Source organism: Pan troglodytes, chromosome X (assembly GCF_028858775.2).
Source record: "Pan troglodytes isolate AG18354 chromosome X, NHGRI_mPanTro3-v2.0_pri, whole genome shotgun sequence".
NCBI classification, from domain to species: domain Eukaryota; kingdom Metazoa; phylum Chordata; class Mammalia; order Primates; family Hominidae; genus Pan; species Pan troglodytes.
The window spans coordinates 99,034,138-99,051,088 of NC_072421.2; the positions used below are offsets into that span (position 1 = coordinate 99,034,138).

General features: G+C 37.8%; 1 protein-coding gene across 6 annotated transcripts in view; it reads left to right on the forward strand.

The window, feature by feature from the left end:
* ARMCX4 (armadillo repeat containing X-linked 4) overlaps positions 1–16,951 on the forward strand; it is a 75,449-nt gene that overhangs the window by 48,014 nt on the left and 10,484 nt on the right. For 2 of the 6 annotated variants that reach the window (XM_054676845.2, XM_063804543.1), the window contains exon 1: positions 16,750–16,841. The exons of 2 other annotated variants lie outside the window; for them this stretch is intronic. The gene's annotated coding sequence lies outside the window, so the exon portion shown is untranslated. Of the gene's footprint in view, positions 1–16,749; positions 16,842–16,951 lie in introns of those variants that run through there. 2 more of the 6 variants (XM_054676850.2, XM_054676848.2) reach the window with 1 other exon arrangement.

Here is a 16,951-nt window from a genome sequence, read left to right on the forward strand (position 1 = left end):
AAATACCAAATATACCATCTATATAATATATATTATAGGTAAGCAGCCTAAACATTCCAGTTAAAACACAAAATCAGAATGTATTAAAAAATAACTACATGTTGTCTATAAGAGATCCACTTTTAATATGAAGCCACAGAAGGCTAAAAGTAAAAAGATGGAAAAAGATATGCCATGCAAATATTAACAAAAAAGCTGATGTAGTTGTATTAATATCAGATAAAGTAGATTTTAAAGCAAGAAGTGGTAGTAAAGACAAAAAGGGACATTTCATAATGATAAAAGAGTCAATTCAGCAGGAAGATCAAATAATTCTAAATTTGCATGCATCTAATAATACAGCTTTTAATAATATAACAACATTATGTTTGTGAGATTCATCCATTTGGTTACATGCGGCAGTAGTTTGTTCATTATTATTGCCGCATGGTGTTTCATTGTATAAACTTTTCTCAGTATTGGTAAAATAAGACAAAAATAAGTAAGACTATCAAATATTTGAATTGCACAAGTAATCTTAACATAACTGACAAATGTAGAACCCTGCACTCTAAAACTGCAGAATACAGTTTATTTTTAGGTACAAGGAGCATCTACAAAATTTCACTACATGAAAGGCATAAATTTAGTCTCAACAAACAGCAAAGGTTGAAATAACACAGCGTATATCCTTTAGCTATTGCAAAATTAAGCTACAACTTTAAAATTATTAATAATTATTAAAATTATTAAAATTATAAAATGTCTAGAAGAAAATATAATAGAAAATATTTGTGATCTTGTGTTTGGCAAACTTTTTTTGGTAGGACACAAATAGGACAAACCATAAACGGTGAATAAATAAACTGGATGTACCCAAATAAAGACTACTGCCCTTTCTAAGATGCTGTTAAGGAAATGAAAGCTGAACTATAGACAGGGATGAAATATTTGTAACTTAACAAAGCTAATAAAGGACTTTATCCAGAATATATAAAGAACTCTCACAATTCGATATTAAGAAAACAACAACTGAATTTTAAAAATACAGGTAAAAGATTAGAATATCTGCATCTGTTAGAGTGGCTTTAAAAATGACAAAACCAAGTGCATGTCAGAATTGGAGCAACTGGAACTCTCATATGATTCTAGTGGGAATGTAAAATGGTACAGCCACTTTGGAAAAGAGTTTTGTATAGAGTTAAACATACACTTCCCATGTGACTCAACAATCCCACTCCTCAGTATTTACCCAAGAGAAATAAAAACATAGGTCCACACAAAGACTTGCATGCAAATATTTATAGCAGCTTTCTTGGTAATTGGCCTAACCTAGAAACAACCCAAGTGTCCATCATCTGGTGAATAAATAAATTGTACTATACAATGGCATACTACTTAGCAATAAGAAGGACCAAGCAATTAATACAAGCAACAACATGAATGAAGCTCAAAAGCACTATGTTAAATGAATCTCAGACATAAAAAGTCTTGTTTCATTTATATGACATTCCGAGAAAAGCAAAAATTATAGGACAGAAATCAGATCAGTGGTTTTTTGGGGGTGCTGAGGCTGAAGAGAGAGGGTTGACTATATGGTACAAGGGCACTTGGTGGGGAGATGAAAATATTCTGTATCTTGATCGTGGTGGTAGTTACATGACTACATACACTTGCCAGAACTCATAGAACTTTACACCCTAGAAGAACAAACTTTACTGTGTGTAAATTATACACCAATAAACCTGGTTAAAGTGATCCCTTTTGCTAATTTGTAATTAATCTCTTTTGCTAATTTGCACAAAGCCATGTGCCAACTGGGTGGCATCTTCCTAGAGGAATCTCTTTTGTCTCATTTATGCAAAGGCAACAAATGAGATAGTAGTGGCCTTGTCTTATTCCATATTGAATCCTTTTTATTTTTGTATTTTTAAAAATTTAGGTAAAATTATATAGAGAGAAATACACAAATATTAAGAACATAATTAAAAAATACACTTGATTTTTAAAAGCCTATGATTTTTCTTTTGAGACAGGGTCTCGCTCTGTTGTCCAGGCTGGAGTGCTATGGTGTGATCTCGGCTCACTGCAACCTTCACTTCTCAGGTTCACGTGATTCTCGTGCCTCAGCCACCTGAGTAGCTGGGATTACAGGCGTGCGCCACCATGCCCGGCTAATTTTTTGTATTTTAAGTAGAGATGGGGTTTCACCATGTTGGCCAGAATGGTCTCAAACTCCTGGCTTCAAGTGATCTGCCTGCCTTGGCCTCCCAAAATGCTGGGATTACAGGCATGATCCACCACACCTGGCCAAAACCTATGAATTTAAAAAAGGCTGGAAAGAAACCATCAAAGCATCTATCTCAAGAAGCTAGGAAAAAAATCCCAACCAAACAGATCAAACTGGGTTAAGCTGGTGATGATGGTATAATTCCTGTTTTGTAAAGTTATGTTTTTCCCTCATGGCTATAGCACCTGATGATACAAGCATCCATCCATGATCCTTCTCTGAATCAATTATTTCATGGTGGAGGGGGGACGGTGTCATAAAATAATCTTTGAATTCTATCATTTTTCTATGTGTATTAGTTAACATTCTCCTAATCTAGAAGGAAGCACTTTCCCTCATTAACTGGGCTTTTTGGTTACCCAAAACATGGTTTCTGCTGGAAAGGCAAGTAACTGCCTAATTCTTCTCCTCTAATGAAACCGTTGCTCCACTTAGTCATTGTTTTGTTGAGTCCAACAGATTTAGAAAATATAAGAAATTATGTTCCAGTTCAAACTGTTGCTTTGGGTGTTAGTTAAGATGAATTGGTTTGATTGGATAGTGCTAAATTTATAATTAATTTGAGGAAGAACATAATATGGAATAGTATGTACAATATGATCCTTGTGTTTAACCTATATATTCTCATATAGATACAGGCATATATGGGTAAAGTATATGGCATTTAGTTAAGTATATGGTAAATGTTGCATTTCAAGTTCTAATAGGGGAAAGGATCTCTTCAACAGATGCTCCTGGGAATCTGGGTATCCATATGAAAAAAAAAATCAGAGTCCTATCTTATGCCACTTATTAAGTTCCAAATAGATTTTTAGAACTTAGAATAGTACTATATCAGTATAGGGGAGTATTTTTCTTTTCTTTTTTTTCTTTTTTTTTTGAGACAGGGTCTCATTCTGTCGCCCAGGCTGGAGTGCAGTGGTGTGATCATGGCTCACTGCAGCCTCGGCCTTCCTGGGTCCAGGTGATCCTCCTGCCTCAGCCTCTCAAGTAGCTGGGACTATAGGCATGCGCCACCATGCCTGACTAATTTTTGTATTTTTTTGTGGAGAGGAGGTTTCACCATGTTGCCCAGGCTAGTCTCTAACTAGTCTCAAACGACCCACCCGCCTTGGCCTCCCAAAGTGCTGGGATTACAGGTGTGAGGCACCACGCCTGTCCTTAGGAGAGTATTTTTCTTTTCTTTTCTTTTCTTTTTTTGAGATGGAGTCTCGCTCTGTCACCCAGGCTGGAGTGCAGTGGCACGATCTCGGCTCACTGCAAGCTCCACCTCCAGGGTTCACGCCATTCTCCTGCCTCAGCCTCTCAAGTAGCTGGGACTACAGGTGTCTGCCACCATGCCTGGCTAATTTTTTGTATTTTTAGTAGAGACAGGGTTTCACCGTGTTAGCCAAGATGTTCTCCATCTAGGAGAGTATTTTTCATAGGCTTCAGTTGGGGAAGAAAAAAGCCATAAATAAAAAGACTGATGCATTTAACTACATCAAAATGGAAAAACTTCAGTATATAGAAAGACAACATAGACAAGATTAAAACAAGCTACAGACTAGGAGAAAATATTTGCAACATATAAAACAGAGAAACAAGTACTATCTATACTAAATACAGCCCTTCTGCAAAATCAGTAAGATAAAGGTAATATCTTTTGTGCCAGGAAAACAGGCAAAGCATGTGAACAGGCAATTTACAGAGCTACAAGTAACCGGTAAACATGTGAACAGAGGCACAACCTCACTACTTAACAGAGAAATGTAATCTGCAACATGGTTATACCACTTATCAGTTATCCAATTGTCAAAATTTGCAAAGATAATTTTTGCAGCATTGTTTTTTATTGCTTAAAATTAAAGAAAACCTAAATGTCCATCAGTAGAGGAATGGCTAAATAAACCATACTATAGCCACACTATGGAATACAATACAACAGTTAAAAGGATCAACATTTATTGACAAGAAAAGAGCCCCAAGATATATTGTAGAATGAAAATATCAAGTTGTGAAACATATGTACCATTTGATACCCTCTAACAATATTTCTATAGGTACATATATATGCATGAAACTCATAGAAAAAGGTCTGGCATGATACACACCAAACTAATAAAGTGGCTTTCTCTGGAGAGGGAATTAAGGTATATTGAAGTATAATTTATATACAATATATCACACACATCTTAAATGTTCAATTTGAAGAGTTCTAACAATCATATAATCCCATGTTACCACCACACAAAACAAGATGTAGAATGTTTTCATCATCCCGAAAGGTCCTTTGTGCCTGTTTCTAGTCACTTTGAGGTAGGAGGTGGGACTCTACTCCAGGGGTGGAGCTCAGACACCAGACCAAATTGAGGACTAGCTAAAATAGGGACTGGGCTGAAGCAGCTTTCCATAAGACGTGCCCACCCACCAGTGCGCCATGTCAATTTACCATGGCCATGGCAACACCTGGAAGTTACCACCCCTTTTCTAGAAATTTCTGAATAACCTGTCCCTTAATTTGCGTATAATTAAAAGTAGGTATAGGTATGGCTGCAGAACTGCCCCAGAGCTGCTACTCTGGGCACACTGCCTATGGGTTAGCCCTGTTCCGCAAGGAACAGTACCTCTGCTGCTGCTGTACACTGCCACATCAATAAAAGTTGCTGTCTAATGTCACCTGCTGGCCCTTGAATTCTTTTCTGGGAGAAGCCAAGAACTCTCCTGGGCTAAGCCTCAATTTTGGGGCTTGCCTGCCCAGTGTCAGATTCCCCTCTATTCCCCTGAACACCACTTTCTGATTTTTATCACCACGGATTAGTTTCGTTTGTTTTTATGTTTCACGTAATGGAATCCTGCAATACTCTTTTGTGTCTGACTCTGTTCACTCAGCATACTGGCTTTTTTTTTTTTTTTAACTTCTCCTTTTTGAGACAGAGTCTCACCCTGTCATCCAGGCTGGAGTGCAGTGGCACAATCTGGGCTCACTGCAACCTTCACCCCCTGGGTTCAAGTGATTCTTATGCCTCAGCCTCCCAATTAGCTGGGATTACAGGTGTGCGCCACCACACCCGGCTAATTTTTGTAATTTTATTAATAGTAGAGACGGGGTATCACCACATTGGCCAGGCTGGTCTCAAACTCCTGAGCTCAAGCAATCTACCTGCCTCAGCCTCCCAAAGTGCTGGGATTATAGGTGTGAGCCACCGTGCTGGACCAGCATACTGTTTTTGAGATTTATTCATGTTGTTGCATATATCAGTACTTTAATACTTTTTATTGCTGAATAGTATTCTACTGTATATAGGTACAACAATTTATCCATTCTCTTATTGTTTCTGAGTTTCAGCTATTATGAATAAAGCTGATATAAACATTCATGTACAAGTCTTTGTGTGGGCATGTTTTCATTTTTCTTGGTTAAATAATACTCAGAAGTGAACTTGTTGGGTTGTATGGTAAGCGAATGTTAAACTTTATAAGAACCTGAGAAAGATTTCTCCAAAGTAGCTGTACCATTTTACACCCCTGATGATAATATATTAGTATTCTGGTTTCTCCATGTTCTCACCAACATTTGGTGCTGTTAGTCTTTTGATTTCAGCCATTCTAGTGGAAGTGTGGTGGAATGTCATTGTGTTTTCTATTTGCATTTCTCTGATTACTGAAGATGTTGAGGACTAGATATCTACCATTGCAAAGCGTCCATTCAAGTTTGTGCCCCCTTTTACAATGGATTTTTCTTTTTATTGTTGATCTGTAGGAGTTCTTTATATATTCTGGATGTAAGTCCTTTGTCAGCTACATGTACTATATGTATATTTTTCCAAGCCTGTACATTACCTATCCATTTTGTTAATAATGTCTATGGATGAACAAAACATAAATTTTGATAAAGCCCAACTTATCAATTTTCTCTTTTATTATTAATGCTTTTTATACTCTAAGGCATCTTTGCCTTCCTCTAGGACATGAAGCTATTCCCCTATTTTTTATGCTAGAAACCTTATGGCTTTGGCTTCTACTTCTAGTATGCTAGGAACATGGAAGAGGTATTTGTCCCTCTGAAACAGGTTTTATGGAACAGGCTATCAGATTTAGAGAGAATGGATAATAGAAATTAGGACTGCTTGGTAGGTCCAGGCACGGTGGCTCATGCCTGTAATCCCAGAACTTTGGGTGGCCCAGGCAGGAGGATATCTTGAGCTCAGGAGTTCAAGACCAGCCTGTGCAGCATAGTGAAACCTCATCTCTATGAAAAATAATAATAAAAAAATTAGCTGCGTGTGGTGGCGCATGCCTGTACTCCCAGCTACTCAGGAGGCTGAGGTGGGAGGATCCTTGAGCCCTGGGAGATCAAGGCTGCAGTGAACTGTGATTGCACCATTGCACTCCAGCCTAGGCAACAGGCAAGATCCTGTCTAAATAAGTAAATAAAAGGACTTCTTTGTAGGTATCTGCAAAAGAAAAAAGCTATGAGGGCTGACAAAAGTTGGGGGGGTGTAATAAAAATAGAATGCATAACCTCCAAACCACTATAGGTAAAATAAATTGATCTAACACAAAGCCAGCAGTGGGCCGGGGGGAGGGGGGTGCGGGGAAGGAACAAAAAAGCGTGGTAAGCAGAAAATGCAAAAACAAATGGCATAAATAAATCCAAATATATTGTAATGACAATGTGAATTGGTTGTATTCACTTAAAAAGAGACAGTGACTCTCAGATTGTGTTAAAAATAAAAATATACCTCTGTACTGTATTAAATAAGATGGAAAAAGATAAACCAGGCAAAAACTAATAAAAAGAAAGCAGAAGCTGCATTATCAATATAAGACAGAGTAGAATTTCAGACTGAAAGGACTAAAGGACACAGAAGGATGCTTATTATTAAGTATGGTTATATTACCTAGAAAATGTAACACAATCTTTTATGTAGTTAACTATAGCTTCAAAATATGCAATGCAAAATATTATATATATATATGGAAACATTGTTACATCTACAATCATAGTTGGGAGGCTTAGCACACGTTTTTCAATAATCCACAGATTAGCAAAAAGATAGAGGATTTAAATTTCACAATTGATGTGCTTTAACTAATCTCTCTAATATAAACAACTTTGTACACAACAGAAAATAACATTCTTTTCAAATGCACTTGGTTTTAAAAAGTGCCCAGGTATTAGAACATGCTTATTCAACAGTTAAATCCCATCAATTTCTTTTTTAAAAAAGTGGAAAGAGTACTCATAGGGGTCATATTTATTATTCATAATTTATTTATTTAGCAAATATTTATTGAGTGCTTACTATGTTCCAGGCCCTGTTTCAGGTACTGGAAATGTGGTAGCAAATAAGAAGCAATGTCTCAGTTCCCAAGGAGCTTACATCCTAGATAGAAGAATCAAATAATACATAAGTAAATGAATAAGTGATAAGTCCTGTAATGATTTCACATTGCATACCTGTATCAAAACATTTCATGTACCCCATAAATATATACATTTACTATGTACCCACAAAATTAAAAATAAAAAAATTTAAAAAAGGAAAGAAAGTCAAACTCAATGATGCCATAGAAGCTGCAGGGATATTTTTAATTGCACAATTAAGAAATACCTTGAAGAGAAGGTGACACAATATAATGAAATAAAATTAGACATTAATGCAGTCCCCACACCGAATCCAAAATTTAAGAAAAAAAAAGCATCTTCTAAATGACTCTGGGTTAAAGAAGAAATAAAAATCATGACTTCAAATTATGTAGATGAGAATGGAAATAAACCCACCAGATGTAAAACCTGGGATGAGGTTAGAGTTATTAAAGAGGGTCATTTATACACTCACTTACATATTCAAAAATAAGGAAGATTTAAGATAAATGAACTAGACATTTAACTCAAGAATGTAGAAAAAGAACAGTAAATTGAATCTTAAGGAAATAGAAGGAAGGAAAAATAAAGATAAGAAAAAAAGAAAGCAAGAAGAAAAAAATCACAATACAGTTGATTGATACATACAAGTTATTTGAGAAAATTTTTTTGGCAATTCTGATCAAAGAAAAAAGAAGAGACAATAAACAACATTGGGAATTATAATTATAGATATAAAAGGCAATAGGAAAAATATAAGAAAATACAAGTCAGAATTTTATAACACTCAAATTGAAATTTCAGACAAAATGGATCATATATTAATAAAATACAACTAATCAAAACTGGCTCAAGAAGTAGAAAACTTGAATAGAACAATAAAGAGATAAAAATTTTACTTCAGGCCGGGCATGGTGGCTCACGCCTGTAACCCCAGCACTTTGGGAGGCCGAGGTGGGTGGATCACTTGACGTCAAGAGTTTGAGGCCAGCCTGGCCAACATGGTGAAACCTCGTCTCTACTAAAAATACAAAAATTAGCCCGACATGGTGGCACACACCTGTAGTCCCAGCTACTCAGGTAGCCGAGGCATGAAAATCACGTGAACGGAGGTTGCAGTGAGCCAAAATCGTGCCACTGTACTCCAGCCTGGGTGACAGAGCGAGACTCTGTCTCAAAAAAAAAAAAAAAAAAAAAAAAAAAAAAAAAAAAAAATCTTACTGCTTAAAAACAAACAACAAAAGGAAAGAAAGACAATTACTGTGCTCAGGCTATTATTTTTAGAAAAGTTCTTCCCCAAGCCTTTAAGGAATGGAAAAATTCTCTTGTTATATAAACTAATTCCAGAACACAGAAAACTTCCTAACGCATTTCATAAGGCTAGTATAATTATATTATGCATTTCATAAGGCTAGTATAATTATAATACCAAAAACTGAAAAAGGATGGTACATAGAAAAAGAAAACTATAAACTGATCTCATCTACAGAAATGTGAAACCAGATATTAGCAAATTGAAATCCAGCAGTTCATTAAAAAAAATTGTCACTACCGTGTGAGGTTTATTGCAAGAATTCAAAGGTGGTCCAATATTTAAACATTTTTATTGTAATCTACTATATTAAAATCATTAAAATATGATAATCTCAATAGGAACCATAAATTTTTTTGTTGAAATTAAACATCCATTCCTGATAACAACTCCTGGCATTCTAGGAATAGAAGTTTCCTTAACTTGGCAAAGGATTTGTGTAGGAGATGCATAGAAATATTGTACTTAATGATGAAACGTGAAAAGCATTCCTGTTATATTCAGGAGCTAGACTCTGACTATAAGGATGTCTGTTATCACCTTTACTATTCAACATTACTCTGGACTTCTTGTTACATATAATAAGATGAAAAGATAACATGAATAATATAAAGTATCAGAAAGGAAAAATATTAAACTGTCATTTACAGACAATATAAATATCTTTTGAGAAAATCAGAGAAAATCAACTGACAAACTTTTATAACTAATAATACAAATTCATTAGGGTGGCCTGATACAAGGTCAACATTCAGAAATTGTAGCTTTGCTTTGCACCAGCAATACACAAATGGAAAATGGATAAGAAGCTTCTATGTTAGAATAGAGGGAAGATACCATTTCACCAGATCTCTCCTAATATTCAACAAAATGCAGAAAAAACAAAACAGCAGAAGAGTGGAGATGATCATCAGCAACCAAAGAAAGGGGCACATTCCAATGACGTAAACTTCAAAATATCTCAGCCAAGTAAAGAAACAGGAGATTCCAGAACTGGGCATTGTGGTGCAGTGTAACCAGGCTCTTCCATTCCTCAGAAGCCATATAAGATACAGGAAGCACAAGACAAAGAATCTAAACAAGAAAAAAGCGTACCACAAAGAACAGAAGGAAATTTCCAAGTACTTTAAGCTATAGAACAACTTAATAAGAATATGAACTTAATAAAACAAGAATGCAAAGATGAGATGTGAAAACAGCAGAATTAGGTAAAAAGGAAGATTGCAAACTAAAGAACCCATTAGGACAAAACAACATTATAGAATAAATTATAAATAGAGTGAAATAGAAACATGTGGCTAAAAATTGAATTATGGACAGAGGAAGGGCTTCAGATAATTACATTGACGGGAAATGAAAAAGAAGAAATTAAATGAAATAACTATATGTACATATATATGTATATACATACACACACACATATATATATTCTTAAGAAAGAATAAAATGTTTAGATCTAAATAGCATAACATGTCCTGGGAAGTTTGATTGTCATTTGAAAGTTTGTTATTTCACAGTGCTAGAATCTGAGATGATATTTTATCTTATTCTGTGTACTTTATTGCATTGCATTGCTTCTTTATAATGAGCATGCATCATTTTTATAAAAATAGTGAAATCATTTTTCTAAAAAATGTAGAGAGAATATAATGTACAAAAAGCCACATTCATAATATTAACAAAAACTATGAAATATTGGGGAATACAGCTAATAAGAAATGTATAAAATCTATAAAGAAAACCACACACACACACACACACACGAAAAATGACAATTTTCCTGAAGAGCACAAAAGAGGATGTGAATAAATTTTAAAAATACTACATGACCCTGGGTGAAAATACTTTATTACTAAGATTTTAATTATTCCTTAAGTTGATCTATAAATTCCTTTTTTTTTTTTTTGAGACAGAGTCTTACTCTGTTGCCCAGGCTGGAGTGCAGTGGCACAGTCTGGGCTCACTGCAACTTCCACCTCCAGGGTTCAAGCGATTTTCATGCCTCAGCCTCCCGAGTAGCTTGGACTACAGGTGTGCGCCACCACCCCTGGCTAATTTTTGTATTTTTAGTAAAGACGAGGTTTCACGATGTTGGTCAGGCTGGTCTTGAACTCCTGACCTCAAGTGATCCACCTGCCGTGACCTCCTAAAGTGCTGGGGTTACAGGCATGACCCACCACACCCAGCTTAATCTATAAATTGGATGCAATCCTAATGAAAAGTCCAACAAGATTTTTAAAAAATGAAACTTGGAACTTCACTTGAAATGCCCAAGGATATCCAAAAATAGTTGGAAAAAGCAGGGCAATGAAGGATTTGTCTTCCCCGACACCAAAACTTGCTACAAAACGACACCATGTAAAAGTGTGATATTGAGGCAGTTTATATATATTATCAGTGAAACAGAAAAGTCAATCGATGAAACAGATCTGAGTATAAATGAGAATTTAACATATGGTTAAGTTAGCTCTTTAAATTTATTGGGGAATAATGGACTATTATATGAATGGTGCTAGGATTTGGAGACACACACACACACACACACACACACACACACACACGCAATGACCCAGAAGCCATACAAGAAAAGGTTAATGTTTTGACCACATCATAATGTAAAAATTCTGGAGTTAGGTGCCATGGCTCCAGAATCCAAAGTGCTGGGATTATAGCCCTGGCTCATGCCTGTAATCCCAGCACTTTGGGAGGTCTGGGTGGGAGGATCTTTTGAGACCAGGAGTTTGAGACCAGCCTGGGGAATATAGTGAGACCCTGTCTCCACAAAACATAAAAATTAGCTGGGCGTGGTGCCATGCATTTGTAGTCCTAGCTACTCAGGAGACCGAGGCAGGAAGATCGCTTAAGCCCAGGGGTTCAAGGCAGCAGTGAGCTATGATCATGCCACTGCAGTCCAGCCTGGGCGACACAGCGAAACCCTGTCTAAAAAAGTAAAAATTCTGAATATCAAAAATACCATAAAATTAAGATGTTAGTGATAGATTGAGAAAATATATGTACAACCTATGTAACAGAAAAATAACTAATATACAGAAATATGTAAAGAACTACAAACCAGTGAAAAAAATACAGCTGAATAGGAAAATACTCAAAGGATATTAACTAATACTCAGAGAAGAAATGCAAATGGATGTTAAGCATGTGAAATTATGCTCAAGATAATAGATATTTAGGAAAATGTGAATTAAAAGGACAATCTTGGCCAGGTGCAGTAGCTCACACCTATGTGATCCCAGCATTTTGGGAGGCCGAGGTGGGTGGATTGCTTGAGCTCAGGAGTTCGAAACCAACCTGGGCAACATGGCAAAAACCCGTCTATACCAAAAGTACAAAAATTAGCTGGGCGTGGTGGCACGCGCCTGTAGTCCCAGCTACTGGGGAAGCTGAGGTGGGAGGATCACCTGAGCTCAGGAAGGTCGAGGCTGCAGTGAGCTGTGATTACATCACTGCACTCCAGCCTGGGCAACAGAGTGAGAACCTGTCTCAAAACAAAACAAAAAAAAGGACAATCTTTTGTTGACTCTTATATTGGCAATAATTACTAATACAGACGGTCCCGAATTTATGACAATTCAACCTTTGATTTTTTTACTTTAATTGGTGGTGCAAAAGCAATACACATTCAGTAAAATCTGTACTTCAAGTACTCATACAACCATCCTGTTTTTCTTTCAATGTAGTATTCAATAAATTATGTGAGATATTCAACACTTTATTATAAAATAAGCTTTGCATTAGATGATTTTGCCGAACTGTCAGCTAATGTGAGTGTTCCGAGCATTTTTAAGGTAGGCTAGGCTATGATGTTTGGTAGGTTGGATGTATTAAATGCATTTTAGATTTATGGTATTTTCAACCTATAAGTTTATTTGGACATGACCCCATTATAAGTTGAGAAACATTTGTACACAGTGTGCATGAGAGTGTGGGGAAATAGATCCTGTCTTATGTTTGATGGGGGTATAAATTGGCCAAGCCTTTTTGGAGGACAGTTTGGTGGTATATCCATTAACTATATAAAATCTCACATCCTTCTTTTGGCAATATCAAATGTATAAAATCTCATACATTTAAGCAAATAATTATATTTATAGTAGAATATCCTAAAGAAATTCTTCTACCTGTTGGCAAAGCTGTATGTGCCAGATTGTTCATTGTAACCTTGCTTTATTAGCTCCGGATCCAGAACTCATAATATGCAGCAGTTAAAAAGAATGAAGCAGCTTTAAATGTACTGGTATGTAGAGCTCTTTGAGACATAATTTTAAATGAAAAAAAAGCAAGTTGCAAAACAGTATGTTAATTATGATCCTGGCCAGGCGTGGTGGCTCACACCTGTAATCCCAGCACTTTGAGAGGCCCAGGTGGTCGGATCACTTGAGGCCAGGAGTTTGAGACCAGCCTAGCCAACATGGTGAAACCCAGTCTCTACTAAAAATACAAACATTAGCTGGGCATGGTGGTGCACACCTGTAATCCCAGCTACTAGGGAGGCTGAGGCATGAGAATCGCTTGAACCCGAGAGGTGGAGGTTGCAGTGAGCCAAGATCGCACCACTGCACTCCAGCCTGAGTGAAAGAGCAAGACTCCATATAAAAAAAAATCTCATTTATATATTTTAATAAGACATGTATGTGTATATCATGTATACAAAAGGTTAATACACCAAACTTAAAATGGAGAGGTAACTGTGATTTGGGTGAGGATAGGGGAGTGAAAGTGGTACTAGTGCTTTTTCTGGGTTTGACTATTCTTTTCTTTTCTTTTCTTTTCAGAGACAGAGTTTCACGCCATTGCCGGTCTGGAGAGCAGTGGTGCAATCATAGTTCACTGTAACCTTGAATTCCTAAGCTCAAACAATCTTCTTGCCAAGTAGCCTCCCAAGTAGCTAGGACCACAGGCATGCACCACTAAGCCCAGCTATTTTTTTTTTTAATAGACAGGGTTTCCCTATGTCGGGAAACCTATGTAGGGTGGTCTCAAACTCTTGGCCTCAAGTAATGCTCTTGCCTCAGACTCCCAAAGTATTGGGATTATAGGCGTGAGCCATCACACTTGGCCTTGGGTTTGAATTTTATACTAGAATTGTACTCTTGTGGAATTTGTATGTAAAGTAAACAGCAAATATTAAAACACCCCAATTATCTTTCCACTGGGATACACAGAGCTAACTCCATCAGCCACACTGTATAAATATAACATGAGTTATTTAATCTCTCCCCTATCAATAGCCATTTTATGTTGCGTCAGGTTTTTTTTTTTTTTTTTTTTTTTGACAGAGTCTCACTCTGTCAGCCAGACTGGAGTGCAGTGGCGTGATCTAGGCTCACTGCAACCTCCATCCCTTGGGTTCAAGCCATTCTCCTGACTCAGCCTTGCAAGTAGCTGGGGTTATAAGTGCCTGCCACTGCGCCCGGCTAATTTTTGTATTTTTAATAGAAACGGGGTTTCACCACGTTGGCCAGGCTGGTCTTGAACTCCTGACCTCGTGATCCACCTGCTTCGGCCTCCCAAAGTGCTGGGATTACAGGTGTGAGCCACTGTGCCCGGCTGCGTCAGTTTTTTCAAACCTTACAAGCATTGCAAAAAAAAAAAAATTCTAGTAAATATATCTTTGTGAAACTGTGTAGGCATATAGGTTGGCTAAATTCCAAGGAATAGAATTATTGGGTCAAAGAATTTGTGAAATATTATAGTTATCATTTAATAGAGTTTGCCAAATTGCCCTATATAAAAAGGTTGCATCAATATCTGCCTCCAACAGAGTAGAGGAGTGCCCATTTCTTGACAAACCAGTCAACAATATTATCAAGTTTCTAAACTTTGAGAAAATCATACTTGAAACATGGTAAGGCATAGTTGCTTTGATTTGCATTTCTTTGAGCATCTTTTCATATGTTTATTAGTAATCTATTTCTTTTCTGTGAACAAATCTGTTCATGTCTTTTGGCACATTTTTCTATTGGGTTGTTTATCATTTTACTAATGATCTGTAAGAGCTTTTAGATTATTACAAGTTAGCCTTTTGACAGTCAATGTTTATGGTTTTTTTTTTTTTTTTACTTTACCAAAGTTTAAAATTTGTAAGCAATTAATTTATCAATATTTTCCTTTGGTGGAGAAAGTAAGTTCATCACTTTCAATTGAGTTCTGAAAAGCCATTAGTAAGATTGTAAGGCACTAGGACTTCCTTTCTTGGCTCCTGAAAGGGCCTCCTCCACACAGGGGCCCCTCACAGTGAAGCCCCTCCCTCTGGGGTGTCCTATTTCAATGTTCTAAGAAAGAGGCTGCCTGGAGGGTCTATATTTGGAGTATGACTCCTCAGCGGGGACAGGTGGATGCGTGGGGACTAACTTCTGCATATTTGGTCCCTGAGTTTTGGGATTATTCTGAGGGGCTTGTATGGGAGGTGCAGTGAAGTTGTAACACAAGGCAGGACATGAAAAAACTTCTTTTTCTTGGCAATTGCTTGGGATCCTGTACATTGCCCTTCCACTTGTGAGGGAAAAAAATAATGACACGGACATCAGGTGTGTTGCAGTGATTCACAGTCATCCACAGACCCTCACCACCATCTCCACTGGAAAATATTGAACACTCGCCACTGCTAGGGTAGTGTGTAGTACATGAATGGCAGACACCGGCGAGATCTCAAGTGTTACGACGGATGAAAATTCCACCTGTTAAGTCTCCTTTCCATCCAAGCTCTAGCAGTTGGTTGTTCCATGGGTGTGGTGAGGCTGATCTGATTACATGCTTATGTAAAATCCAAATAAAGCCCCTTGAATGGAAAACAGGTTAATTTGGGAAGTCGCTAGTAAAGCAGGTTAATTTGGGAAGTCACTAGTAAAGCACTAGGCTCATCAGGAGTTGGGTCTTAAATATATCCTCTAGGAGTCTTCTCTGAAGAAGGTCTTAGACACCTGAAAAAAGATGCTGAGTTCAGCCAGAACTTCAAAAGTTACAAATCACCTGTGTAAAACTGTCAATATTAGAAAACGAAATGTCTTTCCAAAGATTAACTTATAGATCATATTGAATACGTGCTGGTTTTGTTTAGGACAATTTTGTATTTAAAATGTCAAGAATTACTAGTCAATTTTGAAAGCTGTAAAATAGTTTGCAGTAACAGAAGACATTTTAAAATGTGGCACAAAATAATGTAAACAAAAGAATGAGTCTTTTGTTATTTTTACACCCTGAATATTTTTTGTGTCAAATGAAAATGGCTATACTGTATTTTCTGATTACAATATTAGAAAAGAATGTCATATTAAAAGAAAAAAGAAGGAACACAAAAAAGAACATTAAAGCTCTACTTGCACCTTCTGCTTTCCTTCCTGATACCCCCTTCCACAGCCCATTTGGTGCAGGCATTGTACTTAGAGAGGGCAGGTCGTGTAGGGGGCGGGTGGGGAGTGCTGGTCTTATAGTCTAAGAGAGAAAGAAGTGATTACTCAAAGAAGAAACATAAAAGGCCACAGCCAAGGGCCGGGAGTGGGTAGGGGGATGCAGACCCTCCCCTGTAACTGAAGATGGGTAAACTCCAACCACAAGGCGATGATGCCACTTGTGGGCCCTCAGATTGGAGAGGACGGAGATGAGTGACAACGGCGTGCGCACTGGGGCACCGAGCACAGACCAGAGAACGGGGATGTCTGTGCGTGCGGAGTGGAGGAGGGGGGAGTTCCTGGTGACTGGCCGCCGGCCCTTGGTGGGTGGTAGGGGGTGCTGGGGAGGAGGGCGAGCTCGGCGGTGACGCGCGGTCCTCACGTGACCCGGAGCTGCAGAGCTACGCAGCCTTCGTTGCAGTCGTCACTCGCATCTGGCTACCAGCTCCCCGCTGCCCTGCGCTCGGCGGGCTGGCATCGGGCCCGGGGAAAGCGGAGCAGGTAAGGGCCCCGGGGCCCGCGCGCCCTGGCCAGGCCGGCAGAAGCTCACTGACCCCGGCAGCGGTTACGGGGCTTGAGGGGGCGGTGGTCTATGCTGCCTCAAGTTCGAG